Here is a 17,735-nt window from a genome sequence, read left to right as displayed (position 1 = left end):
AAATTAAATAAATTGGAGGTTTTTTGAGTTACACAATTGCCAATGACTGTTTCTGTGAGTCTCAGACAGTGCCTGAATCAAATCAAGTGATGTATTTATAACATGGCCAAAATCACCACCAATCATTGAAGCTAGGCTCTTAATGCTTTTAGCAGGGCAGAGGTCTTTGAGCAAACCTGAGGGGCAAATATTAATACTCAAAGAGCCTCATTACACAGTAGGCGGTAAGTTACCGCCTTTACCGGCATGGTGCTAATAACTTGTCCGTGTAGGAAGTAGGCCGCTAATAACGTGGCATCACGAGTACGCGGGCACGAGCTTAGCGCCATGCCGGTAAGGACCCTACCGCCATGCCGGTAAAGACCCCATAAAGGCCCTTACCCGCACCGAAGAAAGCGCTGATAGCACTTCCGCCCTCCGACAACACGGCATTAGCGGTGACCGCTATTAGCGGTCACCGTAAATAAGTGGAACCGGAAGTAGCGTCATCGCACAGGAACGGGAAATATCACGGTGGCCATCTTTAAAAACACAATCCATTGCCATCCTCTGCCCCCAGGACCTGCATCCACACCAGAGCCTTCCAAAATCCTTCACAGACCCACTGACAATGCCCAAGGCAATTAAAAAAGGAGCAGAGCGGCAGCGCAAGGAGCGTTTTTCAAATAAAGAGCTTACAATGCTCACTGACACGCTTGCTGCTAATGCAGAGGTGGTGTTCGCCAATGACATGCGGCGTCCCACCCTAATAAAAAAAAAAGGAGATCTGGGCAGAGGTGTCCTGTAAAATCAGTGCGGTGGGCTCCACCCCCCGCACTGTGAAAGATGTCAGGAAGCAGTGGGACGATCTCCGCCTCTGTGTACGCAGAATCCTGGCTGCCAACCGGAACCTGGCCATGGGCACAGGAGGCAGTGGAGGATCCCCAATAAAACTAATGGAGTGGGAGGAGACCTGTGCAAGCACCATTGGGGTTCAATCAATCGAGGGAGTCGGCGAAATGGAGCATGGTGTGCTCACATCATCCGATGGAGGTGACTGTCCACACAAAACACTGCACTGTGAAAGATGAGGTAATTCCCCAAATGTGAGCCCTAAATCATCTCATGGATGTGGCCATCAAACATACATGCACACAACCCTGCCCATATGCGTTTCACATCCCAATACACACACATGCATGCATCACCACAGACACGTGTCACCCAGACTCATGCATGAATGACCCACCCAACAGTCTTACGACCTGTATGCCCAAACATGAAGTCCGAATGCATAGAACAGCATGAACAACAACATCTGCATGAAGCACATTGACCAATCACCAATGCCATCCCTCTCTTTGTCCCCCACAGGCTCACAAACTGACAGCGATGAGCAGGACACTGCGACGCAGGCTCCCCCCGCTAAGAAACAACCCAGGGGAAAGGAATCAGGCAACATCGCCAGCATGTCGAGGGGCACAGGGAAGAGTGCACTCCCGCAGAGGGCCAGACCCACCAAGCCACCCACGTCACCAAGACGTGAACGTACACCTGCACCAATTGCAGTACCCACTCTAGTAATACCCCCATGCACGATCCACCCGCGGAAGGGACACTGTCTGCTGCCAATAGCTCCATCGGCGAGGCAGCTGCCAGGATACCCATATCCGATATGGAGGACACTTGTGACTCGCCCATACACCAACATACACCCAGCCCCCAGCAGTCAAAAGAACCGAGCCCACATCCCCACATCACATTCCAGCAGCCATGGCCAGTCTGGGGATGAAATAGTGGCAGGGTGCTGGAGTCCACCGGTGTGATCACCTGATGCTCGCCCAATACAACAAGGTGCGGCACTCACCCCACAAGCAAGACACAGTGGCTATGACATGGCCATCATCAGACAGCGGCAGGAGGACATCACTGTGCTGGTTGGCCTGCATGTGGATGAGGCAGCACGTGCGAGGGAGGAGTGCACGGAGCATGCAAGGGACATCAGACAGGCCATAGAAGCCAGCACCAACAGGCTATGTGAGGAAATGTCACTTGTGAGGCAGGTCCTCACACGCATAGCAGACGCAATGGACAGGCAGAACCCCCGACCGGCACCGGAACAACCGTGCACCTCCTCTTCTGCCAGCTCAAGGCAGACCAGCCCCCGGCGGAGGTCCTTGCGGGCTATGCGGCGCACAACCTCTCAACCCCCCAACGGTGGCAGTGGGGATGGGAACTAGGGCCAGGCAGATGTTGCTGACACATGTACAGCTATGCAGCACTGATGTACAAGCCATTCATGGGGGTGTTGTGGAGGGAGGGGGGAAAGGGTGTTTTGGGAGTGTTGTGGGGGCATGGGGGAAAGGGTATTTTGGGAGTGTTGTGGGGAAGGAGGGAAAGGGTGTTTTGGGAGTGTTGTGGGGGAGAGGGGAAAGGGTGTTTGCGTAGTTGGGTCCATGCACTTCTTTAACTAATAATACATAAAACACACTGATGACAAGATAAATCACAGGAGTGGACATTTTCATTATATATGTGTGCTTTATTGGTGGACAGGGTCCAGCGTACATTTCACCACAAAACCCAGTGGCCAATACCCACATCCATTCAACAAAGTTCAACCATGTGTATTAGAAAATTTGGTCGATCAGATGCTGGCGCACAGCACGTCCCTCCTGGGCATCACCACCTGCATGACCTGCAGCCCCGTCTCCTCCCTCCTCATCCCCATCATCATCCTCAGCAGGTGGTTGCAGTTCAATGTCAGGGGGCAATGGCACATTCCGTCTGATGCACATATTGTGCAGCATGACACATGCCATGGTGATCTTGGCCACCTTCTCATGGCTGTACAGGAGTGCCCTGCCCGACTTGCTGAGGCACCCGAACCATGTCTGCTCCATTACCATGCGGGTACGGGTATCTGCACGATTGTATTCCTCTTCGTGCCTGTTCTGTGGGTTCCGTACAGGGGTAAGGAGCCACCTCTTCAGGGGATAGCCAGCATCACCTGCATGGGTGCAACAATGGGTATGTGTAAGTGTTTACATCAAGTGGAACCTGTACATATCACACAAATCAACTTTGCATTGTGAATGACATCCACAAATCCCTGCATGCATGGAGGCAAACAGAGTAACTGCAATGTGGAAAGGTGAGGTAGTCCTTGCAAGTGGACATGCACCGTGCATGCCTACGGCAGTTATTGCCATGTACTGGCTGAGGTCAAGTCATTTGTGTCTCTTGGTCCTGGCAACGTTTGTACCACAGTGCTAGTGTACTGCCATCCCGAAGTTGATGTCCCTATGCTGTGATGCGGCACTTCGGTAGTGGTGTACGGGTGTGGATCAGTACAATGGCTACAGGAGATCCCTTTGTATGCACTCAAGGCCGCATATCCGTTGTGATGTTGTTCAGCGTACATTTCCAATGTCCATTTTGGCTGTATATTGCTGCTTTGTGTTATAGAGGGTATGGTATGATGTGCAATGTACATGTGGATGGATATGGCATGTTTGGCGTAATGGATTAATTTCTTTGTTGTGCAGCTTACTACTTGCATGTGGTTTTGTGTCAGGTCCATTGTGGGCTGCCTCGGTGGACAGTGGTGTAAATCTGTATGTCCATTTTTTGTCCTGACAACTGTTCACACCCAGTTGGAGTATGCATCCCCCAAGCCCCCCAATCACACCCAGTTGGAGTGTGCATCTCTCCCCCCCAATCACACCCAGTTGGAGTATGCATCTCCCCCCCCCCCCAATCACACCCAGTTGGAGTATGCATCTCCCCCCCGATCACACCCAGTTGGAGTATGCATATCTCCCCCCCAATCACACACCACATCGCACTGCCATGTGCTTGCCCTGCTACTCACCAAGTAGCTACGAGCGTTGTCCAGCATGTCGCTCCATGTAGCGTGGTATCATTGAGTTCCACAGGACCATTGAATCATGGGTTGATCCGGGATATCGGGCACAACAATGTGTGATTATCTTGTTTGAGTCACATACCATTTGGACGTTGATGGAGTGGTATTGCTTTCTGTTTCGGTAGACTGCCTCATTGGCATGTGGGACCACCAATTCCACATGGGTACAGTCGATGGCCCCGATGCAACTTGGGATGCCTGCCAGTGAATAGAAGCCAACTTTGGGGTTGGAGATCTCCTGGGCAGTCCGTGGCAGGGATATGTGTTCACTTGTGTGCTTCAGGAAGGCATCGAGCACCTGGTTCAGCGTGCGTGAGAATACTGGTTGTGATATGCCATGCATCTGCCCTACCGTATGCTGGTAGGTGCCTGTGGCCAGGAAGTGGAGCACAGTTACCACCTTCAGTAGAGGGGGGTAGCAGTACGGATATCTATGAGGCTCACGATGTTGTTGTGTATCGTGTCCACAATGGTGGTGATGGTATCCCGGTCCAGACGGTACAGGTTGTGTATCTGCTCAGGGGTTAGGTTGAATGGACTGGCTCTAATCCTGGGTATTGGTGGCTGCCTCTGTGGTAGGAGTAGGTGCACTGGTGGGGCTTGCTGGGCCTGTCTCGCCCTCCTCCTCCTCCTGCGTCTCCTCTGTGCTGCCTTTTGTTGTTGGTGCTGCAATGCAATCATGTCCTCCAGCCCATGTAATGCTGCTAGTATTGGAATCATCTTGGTGTGTGAATGGGTGTGGGAAGGGGTGTGATGTGCTTCTTTTGTGCTGCCCCATTCTCCATTGCCTCCACTTGTGCTGATTGTGGCCACCTGTGGCAGTTGGGAACACTGCACAAGTCCCTTAATGGGTGGTTTGCAATGCCGGTAATTCCGCCATGCCGGTATGGGCTTTTTGGGCCTACTCCATGCCGCTATTAGCATGTCCGCATGCCTTGTGATGGACTCCTATTTCCGCCATGACGCTATTGCCGACATGAGGGGTCGCACGCCCGCGACCTTGCCGCTATTAGAGGCACCGTTCTTAGCGGTGCCGCTAATAGCAGATAGACTGGTCGTAATTGGCAGGAGCGGTTAGCGATACCGGTAATCCTTTACCGGCATCGTTTTTCCCTTAACGCTACCGTGTAATGAGGCCCAAAGACTTTTTTAAGTTCAGAGATAGTTAAGGATTTAAATTTGGTAAAGCTCACACTAGAATTGATCCGAACATCTACTATACAAGACTGAAATAAAAAAGTAAATTGACAGGATTTCAAGCCAGGGTGTAATTACAAAATGATTCCTAAAAATTGCATAAATATTTGCATAGTTTGAGAGTCGGTGGAATTACTGCGGCTACAAATTTAGGGACACAGAGTTCCGGAAAAATGGAATACCTTTCTCTACAGGAGTCCACACTGCAAGCACAGATTCCCCACTTACAATCATATGTTGTGTCATGAGTGGACACAGGGCAGAAGATATGGCTAAGGAAATGTGCACAAGATCACACAGTGAGTATACTGTATCAAACAACATGCACTTAGGAACCAAGAAACATGGACGTTAACAGAGAGGTTGTGCAAGTAGAACGTGATACAAATATATGAAAAGGGTTATGTGATAAGTACTTAGAAGCTCCTTATGATAACAAGGAAAGTAAGTCTGCAAGCTCGTGACCCGCAATCGCTATTGCAGGAATTGTTACCTCTCAGCCCACGTACAGGGAAAGCAATGACAGGGTCTGTGAGCAGGCACCCTTGATGGAACTATGTAAGGTAATTTAAAGACAATACTCAAGAGGGTGAGAAACACTACCTGGAATGTCAGCGAAGCCCATGAGCCCTGCTGATCAGTCAGGGACCCAGAAAATCTATAACAACTGTGGTGACAAGGAATGAAGAGACTGACCAAGTGGTGCCATGATGATTGCTATAAACTTTTATTCAAAACAAAGATAAATCTATCTGTCCTTAACTCTAATGGATTTTCCTACCTAAAATAAAGAAACTCAGGTGCTCATCAGGAAGTCTGTGTAAATCTGCATCAAAAGGCACTGTCACAGTCCATAACAGGCTCCTACGCTATCCCTGTCACTACAATAAAAAGTAATGAAGTTCTAGTTCTGCTCATAACCCAGGAGAATGACTCCCTTCTCCTGCATCTAAAGTGTCCCAAAGACGTCATGTTGTCTCGAAATAAAAGTTCCTTAAAGTTCCAAGATTTTTGTGACGAAAAAACAAAACAAAACAGTTCTACAGGATCCTCGTGGGGCTAGGAGAATGACTCCCTTCTCCTAGCTGGTTCCCCAATGTGCTGTTTAGTTTTCAGCAAAACTTGTTAATCCATACACAGGTTTTGATGCTTTTGACTTTCTTTATATTCTTTATTCTGCCCCCACTGGGATGACAAAGATGCTCCTTGAGTCCTTCTCGACTCTCCAGCATCACACTCCTCTGGAACTGTCCAGGGAATTGTGCTACAAAGTGATTCACTACTTTATCTGTTTCTTCATGGCTTACAGTCGCACATCTTCCTGACCCCCTTCCAGACTTATACCTGTTTCTGTTACCTTCTTCCTGGGAACTCTTCACCGATTTCGCCAGGGGTCACAGGTCCACTCTCTCTACATCAACTCCTTCTTTCACGCTAATTCTGCAGCCTGCTTCTCTCCACAGCAAGTTACTGCTGGCAGTCTTGGTGTAGTTGTCAGACCCCTCAGTCCACCCACGACAGGTCACCCCACCATCACAGTCTCTTGCACTCTCCACGTATTTGCCTACGTGGCTCCACTGTAAACTACGGTAGGTGGTCTCTGCACCGTTGTTGGACCCGCCGGTCCAGCCTATGTAGGTCGCGCCACCACCTTTCTGTCTCTTCAGGTTCACTGCACCACTTCCCAAACAACTCGTAAGATGTTTCTCGGGTGTCCCGCTGCTTCTTTCTTCAACTTTGGAGACATGCCTTGCTGCAGTCTCCTGAAGCCCAAGTTCAGCGTTACAGGTTTTGATGTGGCCCTGTTGGTCGACAACTTCTCCTTCTGGATGTACAACAGCTCTCTGCATACCAAAACCAAAGGGGCCACTGCCGGATGAGTCCGAAGACAACGAAAAACACAGTCCTTCTTTGCTGTTCAATTTAAATAGCGGGGACGGCACCAGTGTAATGTCAGTCCAATTGACAGCAGCTGATCGAACCTTCGGTCTGCTCGATTCTAGCGTTCTCAAGCTCTTCTTCGTCCCTGTACCTATGACATCAGGATGGTTTGATATTTTATAATAACACATTGTTTCTGCTGTGAGCTTATGCGTTGAAGGTTCCGGCATTAACATCAGCCTGCTGTTTTTAAAGGGGCGGTGTCTCCTTATCGTGTCCTTATCCCAAGGAGATATTGCTGTTATTACGGCCCTGTGGGCGTGAGGGTTAGAGAGACCCTGTCACTGACCCACGTCCCTGTCCCCAGTAGGGGAGTCCCTCCCCATGACATCCTCCTGCATTTTGCCACCCAGAGGGGGGGGACTATCGGTTAACTGCCTCACCACCCTAGCATCATGGAAAAGGGAATTGACGAGAGTAAGTGAATCGTCACACAGCAAAGAAAGGATGCCCCGGCGCGCACGGACAGGCACAGTCTGCTGCAGTCTGTGAAGGAGGTGAAAGCGAGGTGAGTCCCTCTTAAAACCCTGTTTTTCCTATGCTATTAACCTTAGAGATAAGTGCCTTCTGCTCTGCTCAAGGTCAGATTAGTGGAAATTGATAGCTCTATACAGTAACCTCCAGCACTGGGGCAATAGGTAATTTTGGAAAGCACTATGCCGGGCTGTGGTTTGAAATCGAAAGCAACCCACACTCGGGATGACTCCATGTTGAAAATTGGGCTACTTAACACACGCTCGTCGAACAAGCATGCACACATTGTCCACGACCTTATTCTAGAAAGGGACCTGGACATCATGTGCATCACGGAAACGTGGCTTAAAGACCCCATTGGTCCAACTGGTATCGATGCCACGCCAGAAGGATATATCTTATATAACAAAAATAGAGAGCAGGGAAAAGGTGGAGGTGTAGCAGTTATAGCAAAAGAAGCGTTGCACTTCTTTAAAGCTAATTTTGACTGCATTGGATGCGATACCATGCAATTAAAGCTGACCCATACAGCCAACGATTGCCTGAACATTATTGTGATTTACAGACCCCCCTTCCTGATATCCGATTTTGAGAGTGAATTAGGTTTGCAGCTAAGTAAGCTGGTCTCTGATAATTCATCCTCCCTGTTATTAGGGGACATGAATAGATGGAGAGGAAACCCTGATGACAAAGAGGCCATTGCCCTGGAAAATGCCTTGCATAACCTGGCCTTTCAAATAGTAAATAAGGAGCCTACCACACCACAGGGTAACCAGCTAGACTGGGTCTGTACCGACAACTTACACTCCTCTCAGATAAAGACGGAGTCATGCATTTGGTCGGACCACAGTTTGGTGACTTTGGAAATAACTCTAGCCTCCCCAATCAAGCTTTTAGAGAACCCACATGTGAAAGTCACAAACAGAAACTTTAAAAGAATCGGACCTGAACAGTTAAAACCGTGCCTTCTCCAGATTGGGGAGTCTTTTTCAGTAGATGATGACCGTGAACACATGCTAGCAAAATATATACCAAATCTATGCAAGAGATGATCGACAAATATGCACCTCTTAAAAACAAGCTCGTAAGGGAAAACAGCAGCAAAGCGAAATGGTATAATGAACACACCAATGCCCGCAAACAGATTAAACGCGCTAAAGAACGTATATGGCATAAGAGCCACACTCAGGCGGACAGAGAGAATTGGAAATGCGCCGATCAAGCGTATCGGAAGGCAATCAGAGAGGCAAAGTCCAATTACTACAAAAAGGAAATCGAGGCAGCCCCAAATTCGACTAGAAAACTCTTCGATAAACTTAAGGACATGGAAAAGCCCAAAATCCTCTCCCCTACTCATATCCCCACGAAAGAGGATTGTGAAAGGGTCCAAGAGGGTTTTGCCGCTAAAATAACTAAAGCCAGGAACAACACAATCCTGGTTAGAGATACCACCAGCATAGAGCTCCCCGTTGGGGAAAAACCTCTGTCCTTGGAAAGGGAAAGTTTCAGTTTTGTAGAGGTTTCAGAGGAAGAATTATGAAGGGTAATGTCAGGCATGAAACCCACCTCCTACGCTGAAAATATCCTCCCTACTAAGATCATCCTGGACAATAAAGAACTCTTCGCCCCGGTACTGACAAGGCTAGTTAATGCCTCCTTTTCAGAGGGTGTAGTCCCTAAGGACTTAAAAAAGTGACTATCACACCGCTCGTTAAAAAGGCAGGCTTAGATCCTAAGGACCCCAACAACCTCCGTTCCGATCACTAACTCCAATTTATCTTAAAAGTTCTTGACAAAATTGCCACTAATCAGCTGCAGGAACATGTGGAAACTGCAGACGTGCCACATGACCAACAATCTGGCTTTAGAGCGGCTCATAGCACAGAGTCTGCCATGCTAGACTTACAGACACACATGTTAGAATTGTCAGAGAAAGCCAAAACTGGGTTACTCATGCTGCTGGACCTCAGCGCTGCATTCGATTTAGTAGACCACCAACTGCTACAATCAGCCCTGGATAAACTTGTAGGTTGCTCAGCAAAAGCACAGGCCTGGTTGGCCTCTTTCTTGAAGGACAGGATGGCAAGAATACATTGGGGCGAAAATGTTTCCGAAGCAACCCCAATATTGTTTGGAGTTCCCCAAGGTACTAGTCTGTCCCCTCTCCTTTTCAACCTTTATATAAGAAGTCTCTGTTCGCTGTTAGAAAACATTGGCGTGATTTTCACCAATTACGCTGATGATACGCAGCTAATTTTTGAATTAACAGGAGACCATGCAACGGACAGCGCCAAAATTGAGAAAGTATATAATATCATTGATAACTGGATTCAGAGGCACTGGATGTGCTTAAACAACACTAAGACTGAATGAATGGTTTTCGGATCTAACCAAGCCAGGTCTAAGTTGGACTCCCAATATAAGACATTTCTTATCAAAGATGCTGTCATACCAGTAGTACCCAAGGTAAAAACCTTGGGTATGATGGTTGAAGCCTCACTGGGATCAGGAGCACAGGTCAGTTACCTATATAAAAACAACTTGTACTACCTGCGCCTCCTAAGAGCAATTAGACCATATATCAATGAGACCAATGCAGCTTCCGTAGCCAGAGCGATCCTATTATCACGCCTGGACTACGGAAATGCCCTGTTACTGGGAGCCTCAAAAAAAGGAGCTAGCTAAATGCCAAGTCATGCAAAACGATGCAGTTTGCATCATTGAAAAGAAAAAACAAAGGGACCATATATCAGATGGTAGGAGGGATCTACACTGGCTTAAAATAGAGGACAGAGTCAGGTTCAAAGCACTGACGATTGTCCATAGATGCCTCTTCGGAAAGGCGCCAGCATACTTCAAAAAGCACTTCTCCTGGTATGCCCCCCGAAGAGGCTTAAGATCAGCAGAGAAGGACCTTCTAAACATCCCAGAAGCCAAACGGGCAACGGGAAGGGGCAAATCTTTCCCGTTCAAGGCAACTAAATATTGGAACGAGCTCCCTGTTAACTTAAGACAACAAGAAAACTACTCCACTTTCAGAAAAGCCTTGAAAACCCGACTTTTCCAATAATTGGGTCATCTGGTTCTTTACCCCAGCGCAGTCCTACTCCAAGTAAACTACTGAGAGTTATAAACTGCAAGTGGTTCTCTTTGTGCTCCGCCGCGCCCTGATGCCTGCGGGCTTTTGGCGCGTAGCAAGCATAAAGTAAAGTAAAGTAAAGGATAACTTAATACATAAAACTCCTGACAAAGGACAAGTTGGTGAGGGAAACAATGGAATTCACACAGGAGCTGGATTAAACAGCACACCACACCTAACAATCAACAGCTAACAAGAGAGATGTGCAAGGGAAAACCAGAAAAGGCTCCAATAAGAAGTCAAGGAACAAGAGCAGGGAAAAAGAAATTACATGCCCAAAATCCCACTTTCCCACAAAGGGAAGGGAAGGAAAGGAATAGGGTACACACTTAGGAATTCTCTCAATGAGGGGCATTTAAAAGATCAAATGTGCATTGCATAACAGAGCAATGACAAAGAACACAACAAACTGGACTGCACAGCACAAAACAAAACACTTGAAAGTGCTGGCTGCAAAACAGCTGAAACCAGATAGGGAATCTAAGAAGCAAAATAACACTGAGAAGCACACTAAATTCAAAATCCGAGCATATAGGAACGGGAAACAAGGAAATGGTAACTAGAAACTAAGAATAAAGAAGCAGGAAACTGCCACAAACTCGAACACTGCAACAAGGACCAGCGCTGGACTAATGCAAACTGGGGCATTTAAAGTTGGCTAATGATGACCTGCCTCAGGTGTGATGCTGGCTAGCACCTGCCAGCCACAGGTGTTCCTTATCCTCCACTCAACCTTTTGATAATTAGGTGGAGATGAAGCAGTTGGTCAGGTATTCTCGGAAGCCTAGTCTTTATTCAAAATAAGTATACTGACTGCCAAAAACATGGGCTTGATTTGGAAGGGAAATTAAATGTAAAATATGGTTTTAGAGCTCCCACTGCGCTTTAAGGTTCGTATGGTAAGTCTAATAGTGACTGAACCCCAAATCAGACCCACAAGTGGCCAGAACGGGAGGGAAGGGCGCGAATTGTGACATTTTCCTTTGGGACAGTACATTTTTCTCCAACTTTGCCTCTTGGTACGAAAACATTTCTTCAGCTCTGAACTATGTCTCCCCAAATTTAAGAGGTTTACAATGTATAATTTTCGGAGGATTTACTTGGTCAATAGCTGTAGCCAATTTATTTTGAAACGAGTGTAAATCCAAAATAGGGCCAACAGTACCGATGGCTGGTCTAGCACTGCATTTGCACGGTGAGAATTCAACAATGGGTCAGGGAGTTTAAATTTTACTGATGAGAGTGTATGATAGACATTCAGTTAAAGTGTGTTACGCCACACTGTCACTTACCTGCAGGGCCTGGGGGGACCGCTCACTGCCGCCACTCGTCCATGGCCTCTTGGAAGCTGTAACCGCAGTGGTGCAGGCGGAAATCCATCCGATCTGGCGTACTGCGGGGGGCACCACGGTCGCTGCGGACGCTTCCGGGATCTTCAGGGTTGCGCACCTACATCATGGCGCCGCTTCATGGAAAGGGCTCCTGTGATTGGCCACAACAGCATTTGGTTGCCAGGACGACAACCAACGCCGGAACTGTTCTTCCGCAATAACTGCTCCCGGGGTGGCTCCCTTGGTACAGTGCCTTGCTCCAGAGCAACAACCTCCCGGCGCAGTGGTCTATGCTGCCTCCTCATCACGTTAATACCGGTAGGTGAGCCAGTGGTGTGGGGGCGCAGTCCCCAACCTTGCCAAAGGATCCACTGCTTGGGACGGAAGGGGGTTGGATGCCCTGTCCACCAAACTCAAGAAGACACCCTGAATGTCTTGCGAACTGATGCCCCCAAGAAGAGTAATCGGACAGCACGTGACAGCAACCAGATAACCGGTAAGCCACGTCCCAGTGATCAGGCTCTTAACAGATTAAGATGCTGTCTAGGTCACATGGTCACAGCACAGGGACCACTACCTGCATCATCTAAAGGGTGCAAATGGACCCGCTCATGAGAAAGTGTGCTCTGCACACTTTATTACTAGGGCACATGTTACTTCCTCCTCAGCCGGCTCCCCACGTGCATCCAGGCCGGGCGTGGCCATAAGGAAACATTGGGGTGCACGTGCAGCAGTCTCTGGGAGTGGCAAGGTGGGGCCACAAGGCGTAGCCAAGGGGGCGTGGCTGGGACCAGGCTATTTAAGCCTGCCCGACCCACATACAAGCGCATCACGTTAGTCTGCTTCTTGCAGCATAACACTCACCGCCACCTGAAGCGCTCTCATCAGATTCCAGCAACACCACCGCTTGGCGCACTGCTTACCTGATTCTGATACATCATCTTCAGCGCGCATTTTACCTGATTCCAGTACATCATCTTCAGCGCACATCTTAGCTGATTCCAGTACATCATCTTCAGCGCGCACCTTACCTGATTCCAGCAATACCATCGTTTGAAGCGCAGCTTACCTGACTCCTGCAATTTCATCGCCTGCAGCGCGTCTTACCTGATTCCAACAGTCATCGCAGTAGAGGCGCATCCTCACCTGTTCCGGGCATCTAGCTACGCGGGAGCTCTTCTCGCCCATCATCCTCATGGAGCCATCCATCCAGTAACCGCCGGCAGGTCTTCGGATAGCTGTCTCCCGTCCGACGTCGCCAGCCCATCCCTGCAGGAAGAAAAGCACACACAAGGTTAGAAACTGCATAAAGATCTTACGCTAGGTTGCGCACCACATATTCCTTGCGCTCGACCTTAAAAACCAACTTACCTTTTAATGGGAACCATGTAAACTCCCTGCCACCAACTTGGACTCGCTTCCAACACCGCGACTCCGCTGGGCCTTCATCACACCTATTGGGGAGAGGAAAGACATTACAAGGGTTACGGACAATAATCGCGGAAAAGAGACATTGCAAAAGGATACGGACAATAATAATCATTGTAAAGAACACTTACCTTCAAGGTGGTTCAGCCACAGCCGGTCCGGGCTGCCACGCACATGGACCAGTGAAGTAACTAGGTCCATCAAAGCGCCCCTGCAGTTGAGAAGCAGGACAGAGAGCTCACCTTCATAAATAAACAGGTGAGAACATATGGGTAAACGCATGCTCACCTCTTTCTGGGACAAAGGGTTCGAGGGAAATCGCAGTCCAACTACAGCATTCTCACTGCGTCTCGTATTCTCTCAGGGTCAGTGTCAGCAGCCACAGCAGTCCACACTACAGAAGCTGGGGAAGAAGTCTGATCCAGGGGAGCCAAGTCCAGGGAGGGCTACAACCGTGCTCCAACGCCCCTGCAGAGACCAGGTGAGCGTAACAGAACGCAAAGCCTCTCTGAATCTCTGCCTGGGCGTGTTGGACACCTCAGAAACTGACCAGTTGGCCCAATTGCTGGGGGAACTGCGGGCCGAAGTACATGCCTCCAGACAAGAGACCAATGCCTTAAGAAGAGACCTTATTGTAGCCCGAGAACGAACAGATGACCTGGCGAGGCAGATGCTTCAGACACACGCAGAGCAGGTTCCATTAGCCGGAATTGCACCAACTCCTATGCCACAGCCATCACCACCAGTTCAAGTGGTGCTCCCAGGGGCAGTGCCACTGGCCCCGCCCAAACGTTTTACCGGCGATCCTAACAAGTATGCCATATTCATGAACCAATGTCGCCTTCACTTTTTGTGCTGTTCTGGGGCCTTCCCTAATGATAGCGCAAGAGTCGCCTTTGTACTTTCATACTTGGGAGGCAGCGCAGCAGACTGGTCAATACCATTAGTAAATCAGGATGATCCTTTACTCTGAAACTTTGGAGAATTCCAACAGGAATTAGAAAAATTGTTTGCTAGACACACCCAAGGACAAGCCCTGGATAACAAACTATTGTCCCTCAGACAGGGAAGCCATGATCTGCTGACTTATATTGCCACCTTTAAACACCTTGTAGCACAGACCAATTGACCAGAAGAGAAGATAAGCACACTATTTTATCGGGGATTGTGGGGTGAACTAAAGGATGTTCTAGCCCAAGTGGTCAATCCTCCTGAATGTTGTGCTGAGTACATCAATCTGATGGTACAATTGGACCATAGGTTGCAGGACCGAAAAATGGATCGCACAAGATCAGAAGGGAGGTCGGTCTATATGCGATCCCATTCCAACCAAGTCAAAGCCCATGAGCCAATCGAACCCATGCAAATTGGAGGATTACGGGCCCCTATCTCCAAGGCTGCTAGAGAAAAGAGGAGGCAACAATAACTCTGTTTATACTGCAGGAGAGCAGGACATTTCCTTTGGGAATGCCCGATAAAACCCCCCAAGAAAATAGTAGGTGCAACGGACAACGGCAACGAAGAGTAAGAACAAAACCCGGAAAACTCCAACGCCCGACAAGCATAAGGGTCCACTTGTCGAGCGAAAAGAAGGAAGCTGTACAGACCTCACACCTGGTCATCCCAGTACTCTTGGTTCACCACCAACAACCATCAAAGGTACATGCCTTGGAAGCATATATTGATAGTGGAGCGGTGGGAAATTATATCGATCAAGATCTGGCTGCACGAATAGGCCTTCCCCTCCAGCAAAAGCTACAATCGGAAAACGTCACAGCAGTGGATGGCTCTCAGCTGTCATCCGGTCCAGTGACTCAACATACCAACAAAGTCATGCTGATGTGTCAGGATGGTCATCGGGAAGACATCTCTTTCGATCTTATCGGGGCTCCCCAGTTCCAGGTGATCTTAGGAATGCCTTGGCTAGAAAGCCATAACCTCAGGATTGACTGGAGAACACGAGTGCTGACCTTTCCTCAAGAATGCGCCAATAGTTGATACCACAAAGGCATGAAGAGCCAGAAACTCAAGACGAAACCTATCCTGGGGCTCTCCAGTTCCCTACCCCCAGAATATCAGGATTATCTGGATGTGTCCCAAAAGAAGCAAGCAAACACCCTGCCCTCCACATAGACCTTATGACTGCCAGATCGATCTGATGCCCGGAGCACAAATCCCCTGCAGTCGAATTTACACTCTAACTGAGCAACAAAATCAGCATCTGAAGACTTACCTAGATCAGTACCTAGCTAACGGATTCATCCGCCCATCTAAGTCTTTTGCCTCCTCGGCTCTCTTCTTCGTACCCAAGAAGGAGGGCGACCTCAGAACTTGTATAGATTATAGAGCACTGAACCAAATCACAGTTAAGAACAGATATCCCCTGCCACTCATCCCAGAGCTGCTAGATCAGGTAACGAATGCTCAAATCTACACAAAACTGGACCTACGAGGAGCCTATCACCTTGTGAGAGTTAAAAAAGGGGACAAATAGAAGACGGCAGTCTGAACCAAATATGGGCTTTTCGAGTATCAGGTCATGCCCTTCCAGTTATGTAATGCACTGGCGGCGTTCCAATTCTTCATGAACGATGTGCTTCACAAATCGTTGGACGTTTGCATCCTCGTTTACATCGACGACATTCTTATCTAATCTACGTCCAAGGAAGATCATGTGGGTCATTTAAGAGCAGTTCTGGAAAAGCATTGTCAGCACCGGCTGGTTGCCAAATTGGAAAAATGCTTCTTCCATGTCACAGAAGTTGAATTTTTGGCCTTCATGCTTACCCCACGAGGAGTTCACATGCACACACGCAAGGTGGATGCTATCCTTCGGCCATCCCCAACAACTACAAAAGGAGTGCAAAGTGTGCTCGGGTTTGCCAACTTTTACCGACGGTTTATCCCAAGGTTTTCGCAAATAGTCCATCCAATCACCTCCCTACTTAGAAAGAATAAAAAGTTCTCCTGGTCCCCCGAGGCAGAAAACACCTCCAGGAATTGAAACAGGCTTTCACCTCAGCACCTGTTCTTTGGCATCCCGGACCCGACTTGCCTTATGTGGTTGAAACAGACGCCTGGGAGCAGTATTATCACAAAAGGACCCGGACACAGGGCAGTTACATCCCATAGGATTTTGGTCCTGTAAGTTTTCTGCACCGGAAATTAACTATGCAATCACCGACAAGGAACTACTAGCAATCAAATGAGCCTTCAAAACCTGGAGACACTATCTTCTAGGGGAAAGACACACGGTCACAGATATCACAGATCACCGTAATCTGCAATACTTGAAAACTGCCAAGGCCCAATCTTCGCGTCAGCTTCGCTGGGCTCTCTTTTTCGCCGAATACGATTTCGTCATTACTTACAGAGCTGGAGTGCGTAATGGGAAAGCAGACGTCCTGTCACGCATGGGCGAGGGCTAAGAAGCTTTCGCACAAACAGAACCAATAGCCATTATTACCGGAGAACGGATTCAAAACCAGATCGCTGCAACCGCCTGCTGGGAAGACTTGAAGACTGACCTCCAATCTCGGATGGACCAAACAGCTCAACAGGAATGGTTGGTTAGGGGAGACCAATACTCCATCAAAGACGACTTACCCTATTTTCGAGGAAGACTATATATTCAGGACAAGGAAATGCAAAACCAAATAATAGCAAACTACCACAAGTCATTAGTGGAAGGTAATCCAGGGATTGCTAAGAATCGGGCCAAAATTCAGAAGAACTATTGGTGGCCAACCTGAAGAAAAGACGTTGCCCAATTTATTGCACAACACAAATCCCAGAAGTTAAGTCCTGCAGGGTTGATGCGTCCATTAACTGTACCACCCGCACCATGGCATACGCTGTCTATGGACTTTATTACCGATCTGCCACCCTGCGACGGGCTTAACACAATCCTGGTCGTAGTAGATTTATTCTCAAAGATGGCGCATTTTATTCCGTTAAAGGGACTTCCAACTGCCTCTGCTCTTGCCACTTTATTTTTGGAGCAAATAGTCAAGCTACATGGTTTCCCATCTGTATTGATTTCAGACCGCGGAACTCAATTCGTCTCAGCTCTCTGGAGGAGGTGCTGTAAGATAGCCCAAATTGACCTTTGATTATCCACGAGTCACCATCCCCAAACCGATGGTCAAACTGAAAGGACCAATCAGACTCTGGAGCAATATCCGAGGTGTATGTTGCAGCAAACTGAAGGATCCTGGAAAAACATCCTCTGGTTAACCGAGTTTGCCTACAATAACTCAATCCACACTAGCACCAGGCAAACCCCATTCTACACAATACGGTCAGCATCCCCGGACGT

General features: G+C 48.4%; 1 protein-coding gene across 4 annotated transcripts in view; it reads left to right on the top strand.

Annotated features, from left to right (window-relative positions):
* STYXL1 (serine/threonine/tyrosine interacting like 1) overlaps positions 1-17,735 on the top strand; it is an 863,427-nt gene that overhangs the window by 186,960 nt on the left and 658,732 nt on the right. The gene's annotated exons all lie outside the window — the stretch shown is intronic.

This window comes from Ambystoma mexicanum, chromosome 9 (assembly GCF_040938575.1).
Source record: "Ambystoma mexicanum isolate Mex_15411 chromosome 9, UKY_AmexF1_1, whole genome shotgun sequence".
NCBI lineage: Eukaryota > Metazoa > Chordata > Amphibia > Caudata > Ambystomatidae > Ambystoma > Ambystoma mexicanum.
Note: the sequence above shows the minus strand (reverse complement) of the source record. Positions and strands in the feature narration are given on the sequence as shown.